Genomic DNA, 23532 nt, shown 5'->3' on the forward strand with positions numbered 1-23532 from the left:
AATCCTGATCCTGAAAGTTCTAGAAACACAGCTTATGTCCACCCAGTGCACAGCCATGCAGCTGCAGTACCTGAGGGTGAAGGGAGAGAAGAAGTCCCACATGCACGGGGGAAAAAGGACAGGATGAGGGTTCCAAGCCCCGGGCCCCAAGCTCTGTGTTCTTGTGCCAGTAACTTCACCTCCCCAGGCTGCATCGGCACATCCAGAAATAGCTAAGGCAGTCCTCCTGATGAGGCTTGCTAGGGCTAGAAACCCTGCGTATAAAGTGCCCCGTGCTCCTGGTGTCCAACAAGAGCCAAACAGCCAGCGGCTGCAAGGACGTGGCCCTGGTGTGCCTGGTCACTCCCGCCCACCCTAGTGCTGTCTGTCTGCTGATCTGAGACCCTGCACCTGCCCTGAGTGACAGCTCAGAGATTCTGCGTGAGGCTCTGGGTTTGATCCCCAGCACGGGAAAAAATGAAGCTACCCAGGGGCCCATCATTAACCCCATGGATAAAGCTAACCTAAATTTCTTAAAAAGGGAAAATCAATAAAAAATTTTAGAAGACAGTCACATATAACTTTAGAAACAGTACATAACTTTGGAGCATATTTAGAAGGCATTTGGAAATGCCTCACACAGCTGCTCCTGGGATTGTTCCTCCTTCTTCAAAAATCAACAATTCTGGTCTTTTTCAATATTAACTGAATGCCTCAGGTGCTTCGCAGCAACCAAGCAGGAAGGGCTCCTCCCCACCTGTACTTCTACACACCCTTCTGGGACTTCTGCCTTCCAACCACCAGCCACGCTGCAAGCTCTGGACCATTTATGTCCCTCTCCAGTGTCCATTGCCACGTCACAGCAAGATAAGCTTTCAATAAATGAATGGAAAGAGAGAATCGCATGGTCACTTATAACTACTCTAATAGAGCAGAGTCCCCTGGGCTCATGGAGACGACAGACACACCAGCTAGGCCCCTGTGTTTTGCACTTGGCCCAGCAGGCTTCTTACCACTAGATCAACGAGACACCACTGGCATGGCAGGATGTGGGAAAGGCCTGTCAGAAGACCATGGAGCTGAGGGCCCTGGCCACCAGCCTCGGACACGCACTGTGGGTCTTTTTCCCAGAGTGGATTGGTTCCCCTCAGGCCATTACTGCAGGATCGGGCCCAGATATACCCTCTGGGTACCCCATGGTCATCCTGCCCTGGCTCAGCACCTATTAACACCCTCCCACACATGTCCCTGTCCCTTACCAAACCACACTTCCCAAGGACAGGAAATTCCAGCATCCCTGCTCCATCAGGAAGGAAGAATGCACCAGAAGACCCAAGGCGGCTGGAAACTATCCCAGGCCACCAGAGCATTAGGCTGAATGGAACCACCATCACCTGGTCTCACCCCATCGTTTTCCAGATGAGAAAATTCTCATCCAAAGAGGCTGCCTAGAAAGCCCAAGGAACGCAGTGGCAAACCCTGCCCAGCTCCTGACTCCAACCCTGGCCAGCTCAAGGGAGTAAATACATAAGAATAGTCACAGCACGCACACCTGTATCTTCAGAAGACACTTTCTTACACATACGTGAAGTGGTTGCACCGCTCATGTACTCAAGCAGAACTGCTCTGTTGTTGGACACACCACAGGCACCCAGGCTTAGGGAGAAAGCAGGGATACATATGCCCCTCCTACTTGACCTTCCCAGGATTAAGTGAATTTAATCTGTCAGCTGACCCCTAGAGCAGTTATTTCCTAATTATGCATCCATTTGGCAGTCTTGAAAAACGTCTGTGTCCAAATAGCAAGCCCTGTGCCTCTCAAACCTGGGAGGTTTGAGGTGAGCCGCAGAGGGTCCTTGCCCCGTTGGCCCCTGCTGGCGGGAGGGGCTCTCCTGCCCTCCTTCAGGCTCCACACAGATGTCCCCACACCTACGCACACTACCAACAGGCAGAGAAGGTCAGGAGGGAAGGAGGGGATCCCTATCTTACCCCAGCTGGTACATCAGAGAGGGAGACAGAAAATCTGAATTTGGCTTCAGCGTCTCTGAACACCAGACCCTCAACTCATCAGAGTCTGGAGTCAGAGACCTGCAGTGCAGGAAGGCAAAGTGAGAGGCAGCGCTGGCTTCTCTCCAGCTGTGCGTGTCTCGTATTAAGCACTTGCCAGGTGCTTTGGGTCACAGAAGTGTGTCTCCTACTCTTCCATCAAGGACGGGGGCCTGGCTGTGTCAATGCCCCTATAATAACACTATCTTAATATTGCATGTCCATGCACTAACTTATTGAATGGACAATAAGCTTCAAGAGAGAACAGAGGGACGGGCAAAGCTCTACAAACACAGAGGTTTCTTAGGAGGCCTAGGGCTGTGGGGCTTCCACATAGGGGGGTGTGGGTAAGCAAGAGGAGGGAAGTCACCCCACTAATGGGGTTCCCATAGGCTACAAATGTTGTGTTAAAAGAAAGTAAGATGGAGATGTCAGTTGTGACTATCACCTTAAAAGTTCACCAGGGACTCCCAGTCCCCGTGGACGAGTCTCTACTGGAGGTACTCAAGGAGGCTGCTTGATTGCCAGCTTAAAGGACAGCAAAGAGTCCCAGCATTGTCCCTGCAGAACCATAAATAACTCCCTCCGCCCTGCGTCTCCAGTGAGAGCTTGCCAATGCCAACCTCCATTATAACACATCAGCCAACGTTTTGTCTATTCTGTAGAGAATTTTCCTACATGCATTTTTTATAGTTCACATCTATTTAAAATTATTTAATTAGCATTTACTTCCTGGGGGTTCGTGGTCTCTGTACTGTTCAGGGTAACACAGTTTTTCTGTAGGCAGTGAGCCTTCAGGTGTTTGATCACTTTCTCATCATCGGCTGCTTTGACACCCAAAGTCTCCACTGTGTTTTAGTATGTTGGAATGAGCTTTGTGAGCTCTGCCGCTTCTTAAAGATTTAAATGTTGGTCTAATCTTGATTTTGGTGTCTCTAGTTCCTCTTTTGTTCTTGGCAAATCATTAGAAGAAGGACAAAAAAAAAAAAAAAAAAACCCACAGAATTGGTTGAAAGTGTCCTATTGGCACGGAAAGAAAATATTAGTCTTCTGATTTGCTAACCTGGGATTTTATTTCATTTCTCTTTCTTATTTTGCATAACCAGAGAGTCTCAGCCGTTGAGAGAAAAAACAGTTTCCCAAATAAGAGGGAGAGAACTTAGTATTGAAAAATCTACCACCTTCCAAGTGCTTTTTAAATTTTATATTATTAATGAGTCAGAAAAACCCACAGGGGCAGGTATGATTCCTCTCTCACATATGGGAAAGTTAGGCTCAGTTCGCTCAGTTTCCTGACCCACACAGCTAGTCAGTGGCAGTGATTTCCCTATTTTCCCAACATTTTAAACAGCTGTTATACTGGCTTTAACATAATAACGAAAGTTTAATCCCATGGGATTACTCCCAAATCCAGGGGTGGAGATTGGACTACGCAATTACACCTGAGCTGGAGTCCCACCACTGCATTAGCAGGAGTGCTGTGGCATAGTGATTAGCAGGAGGTACTATGGCATAGTGATTAGCAGGAGTGCTGTGGCACGGTGATTAGCAGGAGTGCTGTGGCATAGTGATTAGCAGGAGGTACTATGGCATAGTGATTAGCAGGAGTGCTGTGGCACGGTGATTGGCAGGAGTGCTGTGGCACAGTGATTGGCAGGAGTGCTGTGGCACGGTGATTGGCAGGAGTGCGGTGGCACGGTGAGCAACAGCACCAGGTCTGGAGCCACTTGCACTGGTAGGATTCCCGTTTCTGCCATTTAGCTGAACTTGGACAAGTTATGTATCCTTTCCTAGCCTCGCTGTACATTATAGATAGTCATATATTTACATCATAAGATTTCTGTGGCAATGAAGTGAATCAAAGCATATGATATTAAAACAATGCCTGGAATACAGCAAGACGTGGAGAGATATAGACACATACACGTATGTGCATGCACCCGAATGCAAATGTGTGCACGTGTGTACGTGGGTGGGGGTGGGGGTGTGTTTGCTGTTAGAAGAGGTGTTAAACGTAGGAAAAGCACGACTGAATTGGGGTTGGGAGGGTAACCTCACTACCCCAAGCCTGGGTCTCATCTCTGCAGCGCGAGCACAGCATCTGTCTATCTTGCAGGGCAGTTGATGCTCAGGGCCAATAAGGAAGCATAGGGCGCTGTGTCTGGCCCAGGAATGGAAGCTATCAGCACCGGAAACCAGAGATAACCCAAGGTCCCTCTGCCGATGGAGGGAGAACCAAATCGTGACATAGCTGCCCAAGGGAATGGTATTCTGCCATAAAAAGGGACGAAGTGCTGCCACCTGCCACCACGTGAACCTTGACGACACAAAAGTAAAAAGAAGCCAGACACAAATACACAAAATGTCTGGAATGTGCAAGACCCAGAGACAGCAAGCAGAAAACTGACTGCGAGGAAAGAGCAAGGGAGGCACTGCCTGCTAGTGGGCGCGGGGCTTTGTGCGGTAAAGGGGACGTTTTGGAATTAGCGACCAGAGATGCACAGCCTTGTGAACATGCTAAAAACCACTGAAGAGTACTCTCAGTGAATTCGTGCGAAGCGAAGCACCTCACATTCAGAATCATTGAAGAAGCAATGCTGTGGCCCCAGGCTGCTTGGGAGGGACTAGGACGGGAGGAGGGCAAGCAGCAGGCCAGCCTGGGCAACACAGCGAGGGAGGGAGGGAGGGAGGGAGGGAGGGAAGGAAGGAAGGAAGGAAGGAAGGAAGGAAGGAAGGAAGGAAGGAAGGAAGGAAGGAAGGAGGGAAGGAGGGAAGGAGGGAAGGAGGGAAGGAAGGAAGGAGGGAGGGAGGGAGGGAGGGAGGTAAAGAGGGAGGGAGGGAAGGAAGGAAGGAAGGAAGAGAAAGAGGGGAGGGAGGGAAGGAGGAGGGAGGGAGGGAGAGAGGGAAAGAAAAAATAGAGGAAGGAAGAAAAGAGAGAGAGAGAGAAAAGAAGAGGAAGGGAGAAAGAAAGAGAGAATGAAAGAAAGAAAGAAAGAAAGAAAGAGAAGGAAGGAAGAAAGATGGCGAATATTATGTAAAATGTTTAAAGTCTGGAAACAACAGATTGTGAACAGGAAGGTAACCTTGCTCTAATCCTAAGAGAAGCAGAGGTGTGAAGTCTCACCAGTAACCGGAGTCAAACTACCACCGCACCTTAGAGTGACGACACAAAGCAACTAGCCACATGTGGTACCGGCAGCAATGTGGGGGGAGCATCCCACTGATGAGCGCGGAGATCAGCACAGCCAGCGAGGGGGCCATGGGACCACCCGGCGAAGCCGAAGGGCACACACCACAGCCCAGCAATTCCATCCCTGAAACTCCTCTGCTCAGACACAAAGAGAAACCAAAGGGCGTTTAGAGCAATGTTTGTCATAACATTATAAAAGAGGAAGCAAGCAAAATGTCAATCATTTGGGGAAGGGATAGAACGTAAACTATGATACACCACGCCACAGAAGACCAGAGGTCAGCTAGAAGGAACGTTATCAATAATGTGAATTTTTACTAGCCTATTAATTAATTTACTAATTTATTTATTTATTTATTTATTTTTGGCACCAGGAATTGGATCCATTGGAGCTTGACCACTGAGCCACATCTCCGGGCTTCTTGTTTTGTTTTGTTTTTGTTCTGAGACAGAGTCCTGCTAAGCCACCTAGGACCTCGCTAAGTTGATGAGGCTGACTCTGAACTTCTCCTGCCTCAGCCTCCCAAGCCGCTGGATCATAGGCGTGCACCACCACACCTGACTAAACTAGGCCATTTATCATCGGAAAATTTTAAGCACTGAAAGCAAGAGATAGGCATTTACGTAGTAAATGTGTAAAAACTGGAGCAGAAGGAAGACATGCCACACACATGACAACAGCCCCCTGGACAAAGGGACTTCGCCTTCATCAGGAAAGTTTCTTTCTATTTCTGTGCAAGGCCCTGCGAAGCCTCGTCCGAGCTGGGGAACTGAAATGAGAAGACAGTGTCCACCAGCCCCACAGCTAGGATTGGCCTCTTCATCCTCCAAAAACCTTCCTCTGCGGGGGCCTCTTTCCTCCCCCTTCTTTCCAGGTGAGCAGTGAAGCTGGCCCCTCTCGGGTGGAGAGCCCGAGAGACTTCAGCTCAAATCCTAATCCACCTCTTCCTCCTGCAGGGCTGGTCATCAAAGCTCTCTAAGCTTCCACTTCTGTACAGTGAAACAGAGGTAATAAAACTTACCTCGTGGACTTTTTATAATAATTAAATTATGTATCCATGCAAACTGTGACATCACTATGTAAACGTGACTGATAAAATAATACATAAAATAGATGCAGACACAAAGTGTGGGGTACAACATCTGGCATCACATCTGTAATTATTATTTTCATCACATTTGTAGCAATCATCTTTATTCAGATGACCTATTATGGGAGCAAATGTATAAACTAAGGAAGGCCCAAGCTGGACTAGTCCTATAAACAAGAAATTCAGACTCTACTAAGAGTCAGTTCAACACAAACATAAATGAAAAGAACATGCTAAGGGCTTGATTTCTAAAAATAAGCAAAACATAGCAAGACCCTAAGCAAGAATTTGGTACTTCATATGTGTTTGTGCTAGGACACATTTCAAAATCCACTTTCTACAAGGTACAATAGAAAATAGAACTCAAAAGCACTAGTGTCTTGATGTACTGCACCACTGCCACAATTTACTGAAAGAGCTGGCAAAGATGAATAAATTCAGTCAATAAGGAACACAGCTAAATTAAGCAACATCCTTTCATAGGAAAATTGAACACGTTCATTAGCCAATTCCAGGAGGCTACAGGACTCACACCAGGTCCCTGGGGCGCCCAGTTGATGCAGCCCTGATTCCCGCCTTCAAGGGCTGGGCAAGCAGTGGGGTGCGTGTGCGGATAAACACCGGATGTTGATGCAATGTGGCCAGCACAAGACAGCCGTCACTGCTGATCTAAGACCCCGAGAGGGGAGCCTGGCCTTTTTCACATTGAGGTCATGTCACAGATAAAAATGCAGAGTGAAATGGATCTCATGAACTGCTTATACTTTCTTTTATCTCATGCTAACATCCACATCAAACAGCAGTTTGCCAATAATCTCTCAACTTTCTTCTTCGTTTCTTCTGCTGTCCTCTTACTCTTTCTTCCCCAAAGGGGCTGCAGTGGGTACAAGTCTTAGCATGTCTTGCTATAAAGATGGAAAACACCCATTACTTGCTCATCAAAACTGAATAATGCTGGCGCTGGCCGTGTGGCTCAGTGGTAGAGTGCTCACCTAGCATGTGCCAAGGTCCTGAGTTCCATCCCCAGTACCAAAAAAAATTTTTAAAGAACAGCTGAGTAATTCTCAGTGGTTTAGCTTTTCCAGTCTCTGTGACCATGTCACCCAATGAAGTAATAATGTTACTTAAATGATACTTTTGAACAGTTCCTATAAGCAAATCTGGCGATTTTATTGTATTATTTTAGGTGCTGCAATAGGAATACTTGCCTAACCAGAAAAGGCAACAATAACCATTTCAAGTTTTTTAAGTGATATCTCAGATTCCAAAACTTGTGTGGAACGCAATGTGTAATGTGAAACGTGCAATGACATAGATAAGAGTTCCCAACAAACACGCAGGGAAATTGTTTGCATAGTGAACAACTTTTTCATAAACTGTTTGTTTCATGTGGTCCATTAAATAGACAGGAAGACCCCCACCAAAAAAAAAAAAAAACAACCATTGGCTCCAGGGATGGAGTTTTTTGGTTCGTATGTTTTTCCATTTTGTACACTTTCTGCAATTAACACACATAATTTTTTAAATTTGAAGAAAACGCTTTTGATCTGTCAATCAAATAAGGAAATCGATGAGTTTTCCTCAGAACAAAACAGAGACTGATGCAAATGCCTAATGCAAATATTATTGATCAGCTCCTGCCTGGAATTCCCAGCGTGATGTCTGCCCGGCTCTGCTGCCCCAGCTCCCCGCAGGGAGACAGGCAGGGCAAAGGGCAGGGCCAGAGAGCAGCACGTCACGTGTCTTTGATGTCCTGGCCCTGGTCCTGCACAGCCCACCAGTGGGAACAAAAGCTCATTCTTCCAGCGCTGGCTGCAGTGGCCTCGGGGCTCCCCACCTTCTGAGGCTCTTGCTGCCCAGCCTGACCTCTGCACCCGCACACAAAGGCCTCGTTCCCAGCCTGGTCTGCAGTGTCAAAAATTCTCTCCAGATTCAGTCGGTGAGAGAAAAAAGTCTTGTTTTGTTTCGTTTTTATCCAAACCAGCTTTGTATCTTCATGACCCAACCGGAGTGAGAATGGAGTTTTCCAACGAGATGAACACAAAAAGACAATCTTCCCTCCACCGTGAGGGCGTTGCTAGGGATGTGGGGATAACAGATCAACTTCGCTAAACGTTTTAACTTTTTCTCTCATGAACATTTCTGTGCAATAAAAATGTTTAAAAATATTAACAGTAATTTTAAAACATGGAAACCCACCCTTGTGACACCTCACCGAAGCTCCACGGGCTTTGTACACAGGTTTTTAAACAGCCAGTCGCTAGAAGCCACACTGGGGGTGGGGAAGGCCCCACAGGAGCCAAGAGTTAAAATTAGCCAGCAGTTCAGGCCAGTCTGCAGCTGACAGAGCCTAGCCAGGCCTTGCCCATGCCTACCACAAGGTCAACTTCACCCTGCAGGTCAGTGTGCCCAAGGATGGCCCAGGGCACCAAGTGTTATCACCCCTGCTTGGAGGCAGGCTGCCCAGATGCCAGCACAGAACTCCACAGGAACTCACTGCCCCAGCTTCACCATGTGCTCACTCACACCTCCACCCAAGCCCCACACAGTCCTGGCCCACAGAGGCCCTAAGCTGGGCAGTCCCTCTGGGTCTCTTAAAGCCTCGAATGAGCTATATGAACATCACAAATTTATCATGCAAACTTTAGGCATTTTCAGTCTCAAAACATTTGACTGGATCACAAAAAGCATGTTTTTTTTTTTTTTTTTTGGTACCAGGGATTGAACCCAGGGGCCACATTCTCAGCCCCTGCTCCCCTTTTAAAAATATTTTTATTTAGAAACAAGGTCTCACTGAGTCATATAGGGCCTTACTAAGTCACTGAGTCTGGCCTTGAGCTTGTGATCCTCTAGCCTCAGTCTCCCCAGCCACTGGGATTACAGGCGTGCACCACACCTAGCACCAATTCTTAAATCTAAAAATCAGTCAGTGCAAAAGCGATTCAGGAAGACAGGAAGCCTGTTCAACAAAGAGTGCTAGAACAACTGGGTATCCATAGGCCAAGGAACAAAGCTTCACCCAGACCTTCACATCTCACACAGATATTAACTCATAATGAATCAAAGATCACACATACAACAAAATGATGAAACTTCTTTCTAAATAGCGACATTTTCATTGTGTAGGACTAGACAAAGAATTTTTAGATTTGACATCAAAAACACAATCCGAAAAAAGGGTGATAAACTGGACTTTGTTAAAATCCAAAAGTTTTGTCCCATAAAAAAATCCTGTTAAAAGGATGAAAATACAAACTATAAAGTGGAAGAAAATGTTTGGAAGCCACACAGCCTAGAATTTTTTAAAACTCTCAAAATATAACAATCCAACTAGAAAACGGGCAAGAGACATGAAGGGGCATTTTACCAAACAGGATAAAGATATGGCACGTGTACCATGAAAAGATGTGCAGCATCATTAATCAAAAGAAAAATACAAATTAAAACCACAAAAAGGTAACACTACACACGTCAGAATGACTAGAACAAAAAATAATGACGATACCAAAAGTTGACAAAGAGGCGGAGAAACTGGATCCTCATATACTGCTGAGGGAATGTAAGACAGTACAGTCACTCTGGAAAACCATTTTATGGTTTCTCAAAAAATTAAATAGTCGGGCACAGTGCTCATGCCTGTAATCCCAGGAGCTCAGGAGGCTAAGGCAGGAGGATTTTGAGTTCAAGGCCAGCCTCAGCAACTTAGTAAGATGGCCTCAAAATAAAAAGCAAAAAGGGCTGGGGATGTAACTCTGTGGTAAAGTGCCCCTGGGTTCAATCCCCAGTACCAAAAACATAAAACAGAACATAAAAAATTAAATTAAATATACAACCATCATAAGACCCACTCTTGACCATTTATCCTAATTTCCTAAGTTTTAAGAAATTAAAACTTATACTTATGCAAAAACCTGTACACAGGTGTTCATACAAGTTTTATCAAAATAACCCAAAACTGGAAAAACCCAGATTGTCCTTCAACAGGTCAGTAATGAAATAGATAGTGGTACATCCACTCCATGGAATACTACTCAGCAATGCAAAGGAATGCACTACTGACGTTTAAACAACTCAAATGGATTTCCAGGGACCTGCACTGAGGTGTGGAGGGAGGCAGTCTCAAAGGACCACAAACTGTCTAGCTCCATTTATATAAGTTTTTAGTTTACAAACTTAAAGAAATAGAGAACAGATCCAAGATGGTCAGGAGGCAAGGATGGGGAAGAGAAGTAACGGTGGCTACAGAAGAGCAGCCTGGGAGGATTTTGTTGAGATGAAACCATTCTTCATCTTGACCAGATCAAGGTTTTGATATTGTATGACAGTTTTGCAAGAGATCACCTTTCAGAGAAGCTGAGCAAAGGGCACACAAGATCTCTGTATTATTTCTTATAACTGCACATGAAACTACAATTATCTCAAAATTATAATTTTAATACAAATTAGGAAATAAGTAATATCCTATATTACTTATCCTGAATTACTTATTTCAGCATTTTTTTAAAAATGCTCTACTTGCTGGCAGCTTGCCCTAACACAGCGCAGCCTGGACAGCAGAGAATCCTCCAGACCTTGCTCATCGACTTCAAGCCGGGACGGTGGGCAGGCGGCTGCTCTGTGCCACCGTCTCCCTGTGAGACATCTCTCTGGGAATCGCGAGCTCTCCACAACAGTAACAGAGATCAGACAGCCATCTCGGGCCGGGTCTGAGCTGTCCTTTTCCCTCACGATGACTGGAGAAGCATCTACCCAGGGGCTTCGAATCCTAACAAGGATTTTTTGTTCCTGCCCGTGGAGACGAAGTCACTGAAAGAAGAGCCGGGTGGCCAGCCCGGCTCCAGCCCAGAAACCATTTCCTCCCAGTGAGCGGAGACCAGCGCGCTGACGCTCCACAGACTGAGACCAGGGGGTTGGGATTTCCTGGGAGGAAGAGCGGCTGGAGCAAGAGTCTGCTGGGCTCCTGAGAAAAGTCACGTTGGCTCCTCCACCCTGTGAGGCAGGAGGACAGGGGAGCAGCACAGAGGTGAGAGCAGCACTGTTCCCATCCCCCAGCAGCACAGATTGCTGGGACTTGAGCAGGACCCAGGGCTGGCACGCCTCATGGAGGTGCTCACAGTCCAGTGTCCTCCCATGTGCCCACATTCCACAGCGCTGAACATCCTGCTGCAATCCGGTCCTAACCAGCTGCACCCCAGGCCAGGGGCTCAGAACCCAGGATCCACAGCCTGGATCCAAATTCTGCTCCAGCCATTTCCTGGGTGTGGACTTGAACAAGCCACTTAACCTCTCTGGGCCTGTTTTCCACTCTGCAACATGTGGGTGATAAAAACATCGGCTACCTCAAGGTTGTTGTGGGGCAGTGAGTTATGTGTACGGTGCCTGGAACAGTACCTGACTCCGACTTTTTTTTTCTAACTGGAGATTGAACGCCAGGGGCTTTACCACTTACCTACATTCCCAGTGTTTTTTTATTTTTTATTCCAAGAAAGGGTCTCACTAAGTTGTTGAGGGGCTCACTAAGTTCAAGGCTGGCCTCAAATTTGTGATCTCCTGACTCAGCCTCCTGTATCACTGAGATTGCAGGCATGCAACACAACTTCCAGGTCCTAGCTGATTTTTTAATGTGTCCTTTTGGGAATGTGTCCTTTTGGTTAGAAGAAATAAGAATATCTTGGGGGACCATTTTTTTAAAATTTTAATGAAAAAATACTATGTTGTATGATAAAATTATTAAGTTAAATGACATGAAATTGCCAATATACTACCATTTTGACCTACGAATATGGCAAGTCCACATGCTTCCTCCACCTCCCTAGTAAACCTCAAAGCCTGTTTATACATCCATAAATACATGTCCCCGTCCTTGCAGGCTGAGGCTGTGTATAAGCTTGGTGATGATATGAAGTGTTGGTACAATGGGAATTTAATAAATGGCAGCAGCCAGTTATGCAAAACCACAGAGCAGAGTCCCAGCTAGATGTTCAAAGCACTTGGCTTCTCAGCAACCTCTCCAAGGAAAGGGAAGTGGAGGGAAGCAGATGACGTCACAGGCCCAGTTCCCCATGCAGACCAGCAACGTCAGGTCACGGAGCAAGGAGGCAGGTCCTCTCCCCCAAGGTCATGGAGTGTTCCAGAGCAACCCCCGCAGCACCCGAGCAGGAGCTGTGGATGACTGTGAAGGCACCTCCAAGGCCAGGGTGACGATGACAATGAAAATAACAACAATAACAAGTTTGGGGCTCTTCCTCTGGATGAGGCAATGGTCAGCACACCTGAGAGGTGACCACTGGATTCTTGCAACCACCCTGTGAACCATTCCTTACTACTAACCCCATCTTGTAGACAAAGAAACAGACAAGAGAAAATTATGTAGCTTCCCAAATGCTGCCAAGTTCAGTGTGACCCTGGCTTTGCATGACTCCAGGGACCCGGTCTCAGCTGCATGCCCATTAGCTGAGCCACTCAGATCGTCCCCATTTAAAAAGAAGTGTGAGTCTCATCACTGAAAGGCAAGACCAGAACTGGGGTATAGCTCAGTGGTAGAGAGCCTGCCTAGCCTGCACGAGGCCCTGGGTTCAGTACCCGGTACAGAAAGACAAACAGACAGACAAGACCAACTAAGGAAGACAGAGGTCAGCAGCCACCAGGAATGGGCTCCAGATTTCTAGCCCCAAGTTCCCCTCACTGACTCCTCCCCAAGGGCAGCTCAAGAGCCACACCCGGACCAGGGCTACCCAACTTTCAGCCTGCATAAATCTCAGGCGGGGAGCGTTTGAAAACACAGATTCCCAGGCTGCACCACCAGGGATTCTCATTCTGAAAGTTTGGGAAGCCTAAGGATTTATATTTCTAACCATCTCCCGGGCAGTACTGCACACTGGTCCATAAACCGCCCCAGAAGATCCATGTGTCTTACCGCATCAAAGTTCCATGAGTATAATTCGTAAGACCTATTTATACCATTGAAATAAATGTTCGTCAAGGCCTTGCAATTTGATAACACATCCAAACTCAACAGCAAGGAGTGCACCTAATCACCCAAATTTGCAAGTGCTTACTTTCTGAAGGGCCTAGCAATTATCTACCTTTCCAGTCAAAACTTTTATCAATATGCAACAAATACCTACAGGTCGGCACCTCATCGTGTGGAGCAGAAGTGACCCCCAAAGGTGCTATGCTAAAGGCTTGGTCGCCAGCCCATAGTGCTATTGGGAATCGATAGAAAACTTAGAAGGTGCAGCCTGGTGGGAGGAAGTCAGGACATGGCGGGCATGTCCCTCCGGAAGGAGATAGTGGGACCCCGGCCCCTCCCTCCTTCCCTCTCTCTCTCCTGCTCTCTTCCCACTTCCTAGCCACCATATACTCCCACACTGTGATGTTCTCCCTCACCACAGGCTCCCAAACAAGCGAGCCAACCAACCACGAACTGAAACCTCTGAAACCCTGAGCTAAAATAAACCTTTCTACCTTTTACGGTGATTTTTCTGAGGTATTTTGCCACAGCAATGGAAAGCTCACTAATACACCAGGCATTGCTCTGGGCTGGCACAGTGACGTGAACATATCCAGCTCCTGTGCCAGGCACCAAAAGGTCACCAGCAACCTATGTGTCACCTGTATGTGCTCCAATCTTACCAACTACAGGAAGAACAGCTGGTAATCTTGCAAATCACTCCTCTAACTGTGGCCTCCCAAACAGAGAGCACTCACCTCAGGGGCTATCAGAGGCAGTCTTGGAGTGTTACAGACAATGTTTGTGTCAAAATTCATAAGCTGAAACCCTAACCCCAGGCAACTATATTTGGCATGAAGGCCTGTAAAGAAGAAATTTAGGCAAAATGACATTACAGAGGTGGGGCCCTGATCCCATAGGGTTAGTTTTCATATGAGAAAAGACACCAGAGAGCTTGTTGCTGTGTGCATGCACTCTCTGACTCTCCCTCACCTCGCATCTCACAGCAAGAAGGTGGCCATTTATAAGCCAGAGAGAAGGCCCCTGGATTGGCCCAAGCATTCAGAACCATGAGAAAATAGATGTTGCTTAAGCCACTCAGTCTGTCGTGTTTTGATACAGCAGCCAGAGCTGACTAACACAGGGCACAAGAGGGCCATGCTAGATCTTGATTAATATGTATCCCTTACTCTAAAATCAAAATACATAAGGCCATGCAAATTCATTGGCCCTGGTACCCTCCTGGGTGCCTGCATCACACCTGACAGGTGAGGCGTCCTAAGGAAACAGCGTGCCACAGATGGGGGACTGGCAGAATACCCCACCTGTCTACCCATTGCCCAGGGACTACAACCATGGGCTACTTCCTGATTTACTAAATAAATAAATATGTACTAAATAAAAATAAATGAGGTGATTTTGTTGCTAAAACATCCAGCTATTACAAACCACCATGTCTGCAGATTTTTAAATCTTGGAAGTAACTTGATAAGCCCACTTAAAATTTCTCCAAATGAAGATTTCAGTGGGTGTGAACTATTAGTTGACATGAAGGAACAGATATTTACTAGCTGAATTTCAACCAAAACTCTTACAAAACTGGCAGATGGGATTGAAGGTAAACATCATGATTTAATAAGTATAGCCAATGATGTCTAGCTTTTATTTATGTAGAATATCTTTTCAATAATTACAGTTTTTAAATCAATGTCCAAATATACTGAACTTAGGACAAGACCTTTGAATCTCTGTATCATAAAACACAAACCAAGATTTCCAAAAATAATAAAACATATTCAATATAAATATAATAATATTTTGTGGGAGAAAAAAAGACTTGTAAAATCAGTAAATGATATTTGCTTTTTCTAAATTTATTTTTATTGTAAACAAATGGAATACATGTTGATATTTGGTTTTTAAACAGCATTTATTTCATCTTTTTACCCTCTAAATTTTCATTTTATTTATAGTTTTAATAATTTCCTACAGTACCACGTGTACACAATCTATAACTAAGCAGAAAATTACATACTTGGGGTGCCTATTTGAGATGTCTTTATAAATAGGTTTGTATGATCAAAATTTTTGGAGACAACTGTTCTAGACCACCACCCGGCATTAGTCTTTTTTGTGACGTGGGCTCTATTCCAGAGGTGACTCCTCCAGCTGCTCTGAGCCTGTCTCCCATCTTCCAAGTCTAACATTGCTGGTTTGCTTCACTCCTGTTGACCCACTCCCAGCAGATGAAGAGCCATTTCCCCCACAACTTATCTTCAGAGGCCACCCAGCAGGACCGCCTTGGAGAGAGTCAGAAGAGCCTGATGGACACTTGGAGTGACTTTCTCACTGCAACGTCCTTCCTAAGTCTCCCACGTGAGTCTCCTGGGGGCTGGGCTGAGAAAGGTCTCCATGACAGACCATCTTTCTCAAACCAAGCTCTTTCCCATCTCCCTTCCCCTTTGACTCTTGCAAACTATGTTCTTGAGAGTCAACCCACTGCCCAGGCCCCCATGCTCTCCTGTGCCTCAGTGGACCTCACTCAGGATAGACCCCATCGCCCCAGACTCCTCACAGCAGGAAATGAGTCTCTGTCATGTAAAGTTTACTCCATGTCACAGATTTTGGTAGCAGCTGAGCTCAGTTTACCAAACTCCTTCTGGGAAGGTTCCACGCTCACTGTCAGGAAGCACGGCTGGCTAGGCTGTCGATGACCAATCGAGAAACTAACAAACAAACAAACATTTCTTGACTGGGCATACTGGGAGTTCAAGAAAAAACTATTGGAGATATTTCAGCACAAATTTAAGAACCAGACGAACATGGCACAGTTGCTTCCAACAAGTGGAATGGCATCATGGAAGGGCCCATGTAGCCTGGGCATGTCCACTAGGATGCTCCAGAGACAGGAGAACCATCTTGGAGTGACCAATGAAATGACGCATGGAGACCGGGCCCAACGCAGTCATATGGCTGACAGGGCAGTAGGGTAGTAGGGCAACCAGGGTGAGCACCACAAGACCAGGCAGGAAGCCAGTCTCCAGGGAATCTGTCCCAGGAAATGAGAACTGGTCACCAAGTCTGGGTGCAAGCCCTAGAAGGAAGTCTGTAAAAGGTGCTCGCAAGATGTCCAGGCCTCAGATGCACGAAGAACGGAGCACAAAGCAACACTGGAAGCAGAATTAGCAGGAGGAGGCACAGAATGAAGACTCCGAACAATGCAGAAACCCTGAACCCAAATGTGCCAGCGAGCTCTTGGTAGAGGAAAGAAACAGAAAACTGGCCCCTGGGCCCTGAACCAGGAGAAAGCTGCTGAGATCCTGCAGCCTCGCTCCCAGGAACTGCAGTGGGGGCCACTAGTATTCCTCTTGTCCATACTGTGTGCCAAGAACACCTCTCGTGGACAACACGCTCAATCTTAAGACAATTACGAGAAATCATTACTGTCAGTGTCAGATGACTGACTAGAGGTGAGGGCAGGTGAAATAACTTTCCCTCCGTCAAACAGCTAGAGGCAAAATCCGCTTTGAGCTCTGATCTCACTCTTAGCAGCACCACACCTTTAGGTAGTGGGTAATTTTTTTCCTTGAAAGTTCCAATATTTTATATGCTGTTCAACCCTAATGAGACACTTTAAGTCTGTTCCTCCTCTAAGAATGGGAACAACAATCCCCACTTTGCTGGGTTGAAAGGAGAGTGCGGACCTGCACCACTTTCGTGTGGTAGATGCTCAGAGGCTGGTGGCGCTAATGAGTACTGAGCTGATCTTAAGGTGCAGGCCCTGGAACAGGGGGCAGGTATGAATCAAGGAACTCCCCTCCCCGCAGGCACGCCTTCCATTTCTTCTCTGTATTGCCTCCGTATCACCTCCCACGGTTGACCCTGCTAAGCACATATTTCATTTGACAAATATAAAACTAAATGGCCTTTTGGTCTCAAAACAAAACCCTTAATTTTGGTGAGGGGGCCGGGGTAGGAAAGATGGTGGAATGAGACAGACATCATTATCCTATGTATATGTATGATTACGCAAATGGTGTGAATCTACAGCAAGCACAACCATAGAAACGAAAAGTTGTACCCCATTTGTACAATGAATCAAAATGCAGTCTGTAAAAATAAAAATAAAGTTTTTTAAAAATTTTAAAAATTGAATTTAATTTTTAAAGAAATCTTAATTGTTCTCTGTTTCTACCAGTATTAGGCTTGGTTGTTTTATCCAGAGTTTCATAAGTTCCCTAAAGAACAAAAGCTCATTCATGCATAAAGTATTTGCTGAACACCTTCTAGGGGCTGCATTGTGCTGGGTGCTGGGACAGCACCATACTTATGGTGAAGTAGGGGACATAAGACATTAAACAAATAAATGTAATCACAAATGGGGTGTGTCACACGAAGTGCTTCTCCATCTTTTTAATTTGAATGAAAATTGCCTACACATGCCCCAGTTCAGAAAGACTATATTGAATAATCTCGTCCCCAAATCGTTATGTGTCAAGAACACGTTAACTGTCAATCAGAACTCCTGATGAATAAAAGAGCCCCTGTCACTCCACAGGTGATGATGTTCTGCCAAAAGGAAAGAATTCTAACATCGGATTGACAAATAGAACTGAATGGCAGGTAAATATACAATTTTCAGGTTTCATCTCCGCTTTTATTTTCTTAAGAGCTTATTCACACCTCAGTTACCTTCAGTGTCACTCATCAGAGACACATAGGTGTGTCTACTGATCAGCCCAAAGTTCCTCAGTGGGTCTGGGTCTGGGCCTGAGAATCTGCATTTTGTTTAAGTTCCCTGGCAATGCTGTTGCTGCCAGTTCAATAACTACTATTTGTTTGTTTGGTGGTTATGGACTTGAACCCAAGGCCTCACACATGCTAAGTAAGCACTCTATCACTGAGCCGCATCCCCAGCCCCCAAGAACAAGTTGAGAAGCGTCACAGTAGACTAAAGGGCAGAGTATGCTTCAACAAACTTAAAGGGAAGTTCACAGATAACATAGGCCAACTTCCCCAAGGGACAGATGACAACCTCAGTCCTAAATGGAGTAGCTGCTCTTTCAAGGATAAAGTATAAAAGTCAGGCAGTGACGTAGGTCCAGGGCATAGGCCTCTGCTTGACACAGCATCTGCCAATCCACTTCCTGCCAAGTGCCCAATGACATTCCCTTCCCACTGGCCTCTGAGGTGATCATGATCACAGTCACCGGGGGTATAATATAATATCATGATATAATGTCTCAGACTTATTTCAGAGTAATCCAGCAGGCGTATGGTGTGGGAAGACAGGAGATGCAGGAAAGAAAACTGACCAAATGTGGTCAATCATTGAACTGGATGATGATCACTAATCCTTCTACCCTTGGAAGTGTTTGAAATTTTCCATAGTGAGAAGTCCCACAATCAGCTGGACCAAGATTTGAACTGCACATTTCTAGGAAGACCCGGGTTTCCTACACGGTCCCTGAAATAGGCACCTTTCCCTGTACATTGTGAACATCTGCAGCATGCTGAGCCCTGGCAGGGCACCAGAGGGATTCAGACAAAATTAAGACACAAATTTATGTCCCCCCCAAACCACAATTTGGTAAATAAAATACAAATTACCATATTCCAAGGATGAATAAGAAATGATTAAAAGCGAGTGAGAGTATACCCACTGAGATCCACAGGCTGAGGCAAGGGGTCATCCCCTCTGCTTCATGTCCCCTCCTGCCACTTCCTAAGCAGTCAGATTTTAGAAATGTGCATTCCCATCAGTCAGCGATACTTTATCAAAATGGAAAGAACCTCAAAAGCACAGATAGGAAAAGCCCACCAATCTGCCACAGAAACAGTTAAATTATAATTGATCCACAAACAGAATATAAAATCATTGTCTTAAATGACAATATTGAAGAAATAATACAACGAGCAATATTCATAACATAATTATTACGTGGAAAAACAAGACAGAGTGACAAAATATATATCATACAATATACAGTCTTGACCAATTTTTACAAGCATAAAGAATTTTATTTTTATACCAGGAAAAAAATATGCCAAAGAGTTCACAGTAATTCTATATGGATCTCTGGGGTTTTTGAACTCTTCTGTATGTTCTTAAATTTTATGTCACAAATATGAATTGTTCTACCATAGCCTTCCCCTGACATTTTTTCAGTGTAATTATCTTTAAGGTACTATAATTTAGCTATATATATAGAAACTGACCCAAAAGCCAAGAATACCCATTAAGCATTTTATCAGTTAAGAGGATTAACTACTTGGAGTCTCAGTTAGTCCTAATAATTAGCTGCCCCCACAAAACCCCTAAAGGTTTCCTTTCTAAGTCTGTAACACCAGGTCAGAAGAAGAAGCTAGACTGTTAAGCAAGCGCCCTTTGCTGTAAATATCCTCCCCAGCCTTTGCTGTAAATATCCTGGTCCCTCCGATTTGATAACCACGCCTGAACATGGGGCAGGGGGCTTGCCCTTTCTCTTACATCCCACTCTATCTTCTTCCCATTTGGGTCTTCTAAACTTTTATTAGCTTTACTTTGATATTACCTCAGAAGAATCTGAAATCCCTACATAATTCAAATGTTGAAGCCCCAAACTGGATACATTGTTCATAAAAAAAAAAAAAAAAAAAAAAAAAAAAAAAAAGCTTTCTAATGGCAAGGAAAATTGTAGTCCTAGAACAGCCATGTACAATACCCCAGGAGCTCAGTGAATTTCTCACTAAATGAAAGAAAGAGCTATTGACTTTGTATTAAGCACAGGAGCCTTTAAACAGACTCAATGAGATTATAAACTCTCTCTCACATTAAAAATAGCAAGACAAAAATACCAATATTTTTTAAGTGTAGCTTCAAATTACCTAACCCAGTAAAAGATTTCAGGTATTGGTGAGGAATGTAAAACATTTTAAACCGCAAATAAACCATTTCAGCAATCTGCAATACAAGCAAGGCTAAGGAGGGAGAAGGTGTCAGGCCAAGCTCACCTTTTGCTCCATAAAGAGTACGTGCCCCGGAATGAAGAGCGGAGCACCTCATGCCAGCAGGGCTAGTGGGGGCTGAGAACGTCACAGATCACACTGCAAACTTTAAATGAACCAGGCAGATTCCTGCCTGAAAAAAGACTCGTAGAAACCTCCCCTCACCTGTGTTTCACGTTGTGGTTTCACATTTTTAATTTAGCTTTGTCTCCTAAAACAAACTTCCCTAAAACAAACTTTTTTGAGAACTCAGAAACAGTGCTTTGGAAACAATGGATTGGTTATAAACAAAGTCAGCACATCTGCCCAGAAATTAAAGAAACCTAAGGAAAAAGTTCCGGGTGGGAGCTAACCAACTTTAAAATTCTCAGCAACATTTTATTTTTAGAGCGCTGCAAACGAGACCCCAGTGAACGCAACATTAAATAAGATGAAGCTCAGAATTCCCTTGCCTAACACCCCCCAATAAATGAGAAATTAAAGTGCTCTCACTGGGAATCAGTGTTTATTCGAGTTAAATTTACACGTTTATTGTTTTAAAGCGATAATAAAAACGCTTTCAAGGTCTGTAGTAGCACTGAACTCTATAATAAAGGCTGATTAAAGAAAAGCTTCAGTGTATAAAGTAGGTGTTTCCGCTTTTCTTCTGGTCCTCATGACCAAGGATCAAAAGAGCGTTGACAGCAAAATGGCCTGGCATCCTTCTGAGTGAATGGCGGGTCTCCTGGCCTGGCCCCCTGCCGACGCCCCGGCGGCCACACACACACACACACACACACACACACACACACACACACACACCCCTCATCTTGGACTTCAGGGAAGCAGCCTTTGTTCCCAAGTCCCCAAATAGGATTCAGTTACGAAGCCCCCCTTCCCAGACACTCTGCGAGTGTCTTCAAAGCCTGCCCAGGGCCGCTCTTGGTCCCATTTTCTCCCATGTCCCAAGTGCTGCGGGCACTGCGGCTGCCACCTCGGGCTCCAAGCAGCCTCTCTGAAATACAGCGAGAGACCGACACGCGCGCACGCTCTCGGCACCGTAACACCAGTGCCATCGCTGTCAGGTTTAAAGCCCCCGCCCACCGAGCGCTCACCCAGCGCCCGGCGGGTCGCCAGCCTCTGCGCGCGCCAAGCCCATGTGTCCCTGCCTGCACCCCGCCCGGCCCCGCAGCACCCAGTCCCCACACTCGCTCGAGGCTGAGCCGGACAGCTCCCCGCTCCTTGCCCGGGGCAGGGATGGAAGGGGTCCCGGGCCGGCGTGCGCCCCAGTCCCGCCGGAGCTGTGTGGCGGGGCCAGCAGAGTTCGAGCGCGAGGTTCGCACGCCCCGCGCGGCCCCGGTCGCTCCCGGCGGCCGCTCTTACCTTGGGCCCTTTGTCCTCCGGCCGCCGGACCTCGCCGCCCAGCGCCGCCGCCGTCGAAGGGTCAGCCCAGCCTGTACGCTGCGCTCCCAGCCGCCTCGCCCGGCCGGGCCCGAATGCCGGGCGCTCGGCAAAGCCCGGATCTCCGGAGCCCCGGCGGCGCGAAGGACTCGACCCCTGACCCCGGCCGCCCCCTGCAATCCACTTCTCCGGGTCTTCCGGGCGGCCGCGCAGGAGGGCCGGCGGGTGGGCTCGGCCGCCCCGGGACCGCGGCCCCGACGGGGTTGGGGGCGAGGGCGGCTCGGAGCGCGGGGCCGGGGCCCGGGGCGGCGTCGGGCGAGGGGCGGACGGCAACAGCAGCAGCGGAGCCCCCGCCCGCCCCCAATTTTATCCTACCGGGTCCTGGTCCCCAAGGACGCAGTTCCCCTCTGCAGCGCGGGGGTTCCCGCGCCACCGGGCGGGACAGCCGCCGCCCTCTTGCTGCTCCGGGGCTGCCTGGGTCCCGCGCCAGCACCCACCTGGATAAATCCAGAAAGAAGGGGACGCTCACACCTGAGGCGCCGGCCTGGGCTGGGCGCCTCTGCCTCGGGCAGTGTCGCTTTCTCCTCTGCCCTCCCCCGCGACTCCTCCCAGCCTCGGCCCTTCCTGTGCCCAGGTACGCGCACCCCGACATCCTCGCGGGGCCACGGTGGACACCCCCTCGACTTAGCATCGGAGGGGTCTGCCGGAAGTTGAAAGGAACCTCGGAGGATAGAGGTCATTTGGTCGCCTGGGACTCAGGCGCCTGGAGGGGCACAGCGCGTCTAAGAGGCAGCGAGAGCAGAATCCAGGTTTCCTGACCGCTGCACCCCTAGAGACCCGGAGCCTTACCCAGGCGGTCCTGGCGGAGTCCTGCAGACCGCAGCGCCCGCGGGTCCCCTAGGTGCAGTCCTGGGCTAACGGAGGGACCTTGTGCGGCCCCTGCCCTCTCCTACCTAACTCCGACCCGTTCAAGCAACGCGCTATGCGTAGGGCGGAGCAGGGAGGCACTTGGGTCCCCAACCAGTCAAGATCCGCCAGCTGCCCACGAAAGGGAGCCTGTCTGACGCCCGTAGAGTGAAAGGAAGATTCTGGAACGATGGGCACCTGTGGGTGGAATCCGGACAACTTTTCCTGTTGCCAGTGTCGGTCAAAAGGGTGAGTGAAGGAAGGAAGAAGCAAACCTCACAGTGTGTTGCTGACCTCGCTGGCGGTGGCTGCAGAGGTGGCCCGAAACAATGAGCACAGGGAAGCTGCTGACAAGAGGGAATTTCTTTTTCTTCCTTTTTCAAAGCAAAAGATGGACCTCTGTGTTTTCAGGAATCTGCCAGCTGCAGAACGGAGTCAGGAGACCCACCCTGTACCTTCCTGCCACTCACTCTCAGGACCCCAGGGGACTTGGACCAGGCTAAGGGCCAACTTTCTTCCAACCGAGGAGATGGTCACAGAGTAGGAAGCTGAGTGGTTGAAGGAGGAAATGGTGGGGTGAGAATACGCCAGCAAAGGCCAGCACAGCCAAAGTGTTGCCAGAGTGGATCTCTGTCAATCCGGACTGATTGACAGCACCATCATTTTCCTTTCCTCATTATGAAATATTTCTAACACACTAAACTAGGTGGAGTATCATAATGAGCCATGAGCCCAAGAACCTAGTGCTAATATTTTGCCATACTTGATAGAAGTATTTATGCAAGAAAATCAATATCGAAGTCAGTTAAAACCCAGGACAGCCCTCCCACCCGTTTTCCCCTCCCCATTCCATCCCCTAGTACTCTTCCCAAATAGCCCATCCCTCCATGTTTCTATGCTATTAGTTCACATGCATGTGTTCATAAAATACAGAGCATTTTTACCAGCTTTACAACTTTCTCTGTTATCATACTTGCTCATACTGGTTTCATTTTGCCTAG

The 23532-nt window shown here is 47.1% G+C and overlaps 1 protein-coding gene across 10 annotated transcripts in view; it reads right to left on the reverse strand.

The window, feature by feature from the left end:
- Positions 1-22876, reverse strand: part of GREB1 (growth regulating estrogen receptor binding 1) — a 129646-nt gene extending 106770 nt beyond the window's left edge. For 7 of the 10 annotated variants that reach the window (XM_079109655.1, XM_079109654.1, XM_079109653.1 and 4 more), the window contains exon 1: positions 22475-22819. The gene's annotated coding sequence lies outside the window, so the exon portion shown is untranslated. The other 3 variants (XM_079109658.1, XM_079109662.1, XM_079109659.1) reach the window with 3 other exon arrangements.
- Positions 22877-23532: the final 656 nt, after the last annotated feature.

Source organism: Sciurus vulgaris (assembly GCF_902686455.1).
Source record: "Sciurus vulgaris genome assembly, chromosome: 14".
NCBI lineage: Eukaryota > Metazoa > Chordata > Mammalia > Rodentia > Sciuridae > Sciurus > Sciurus vulgaris.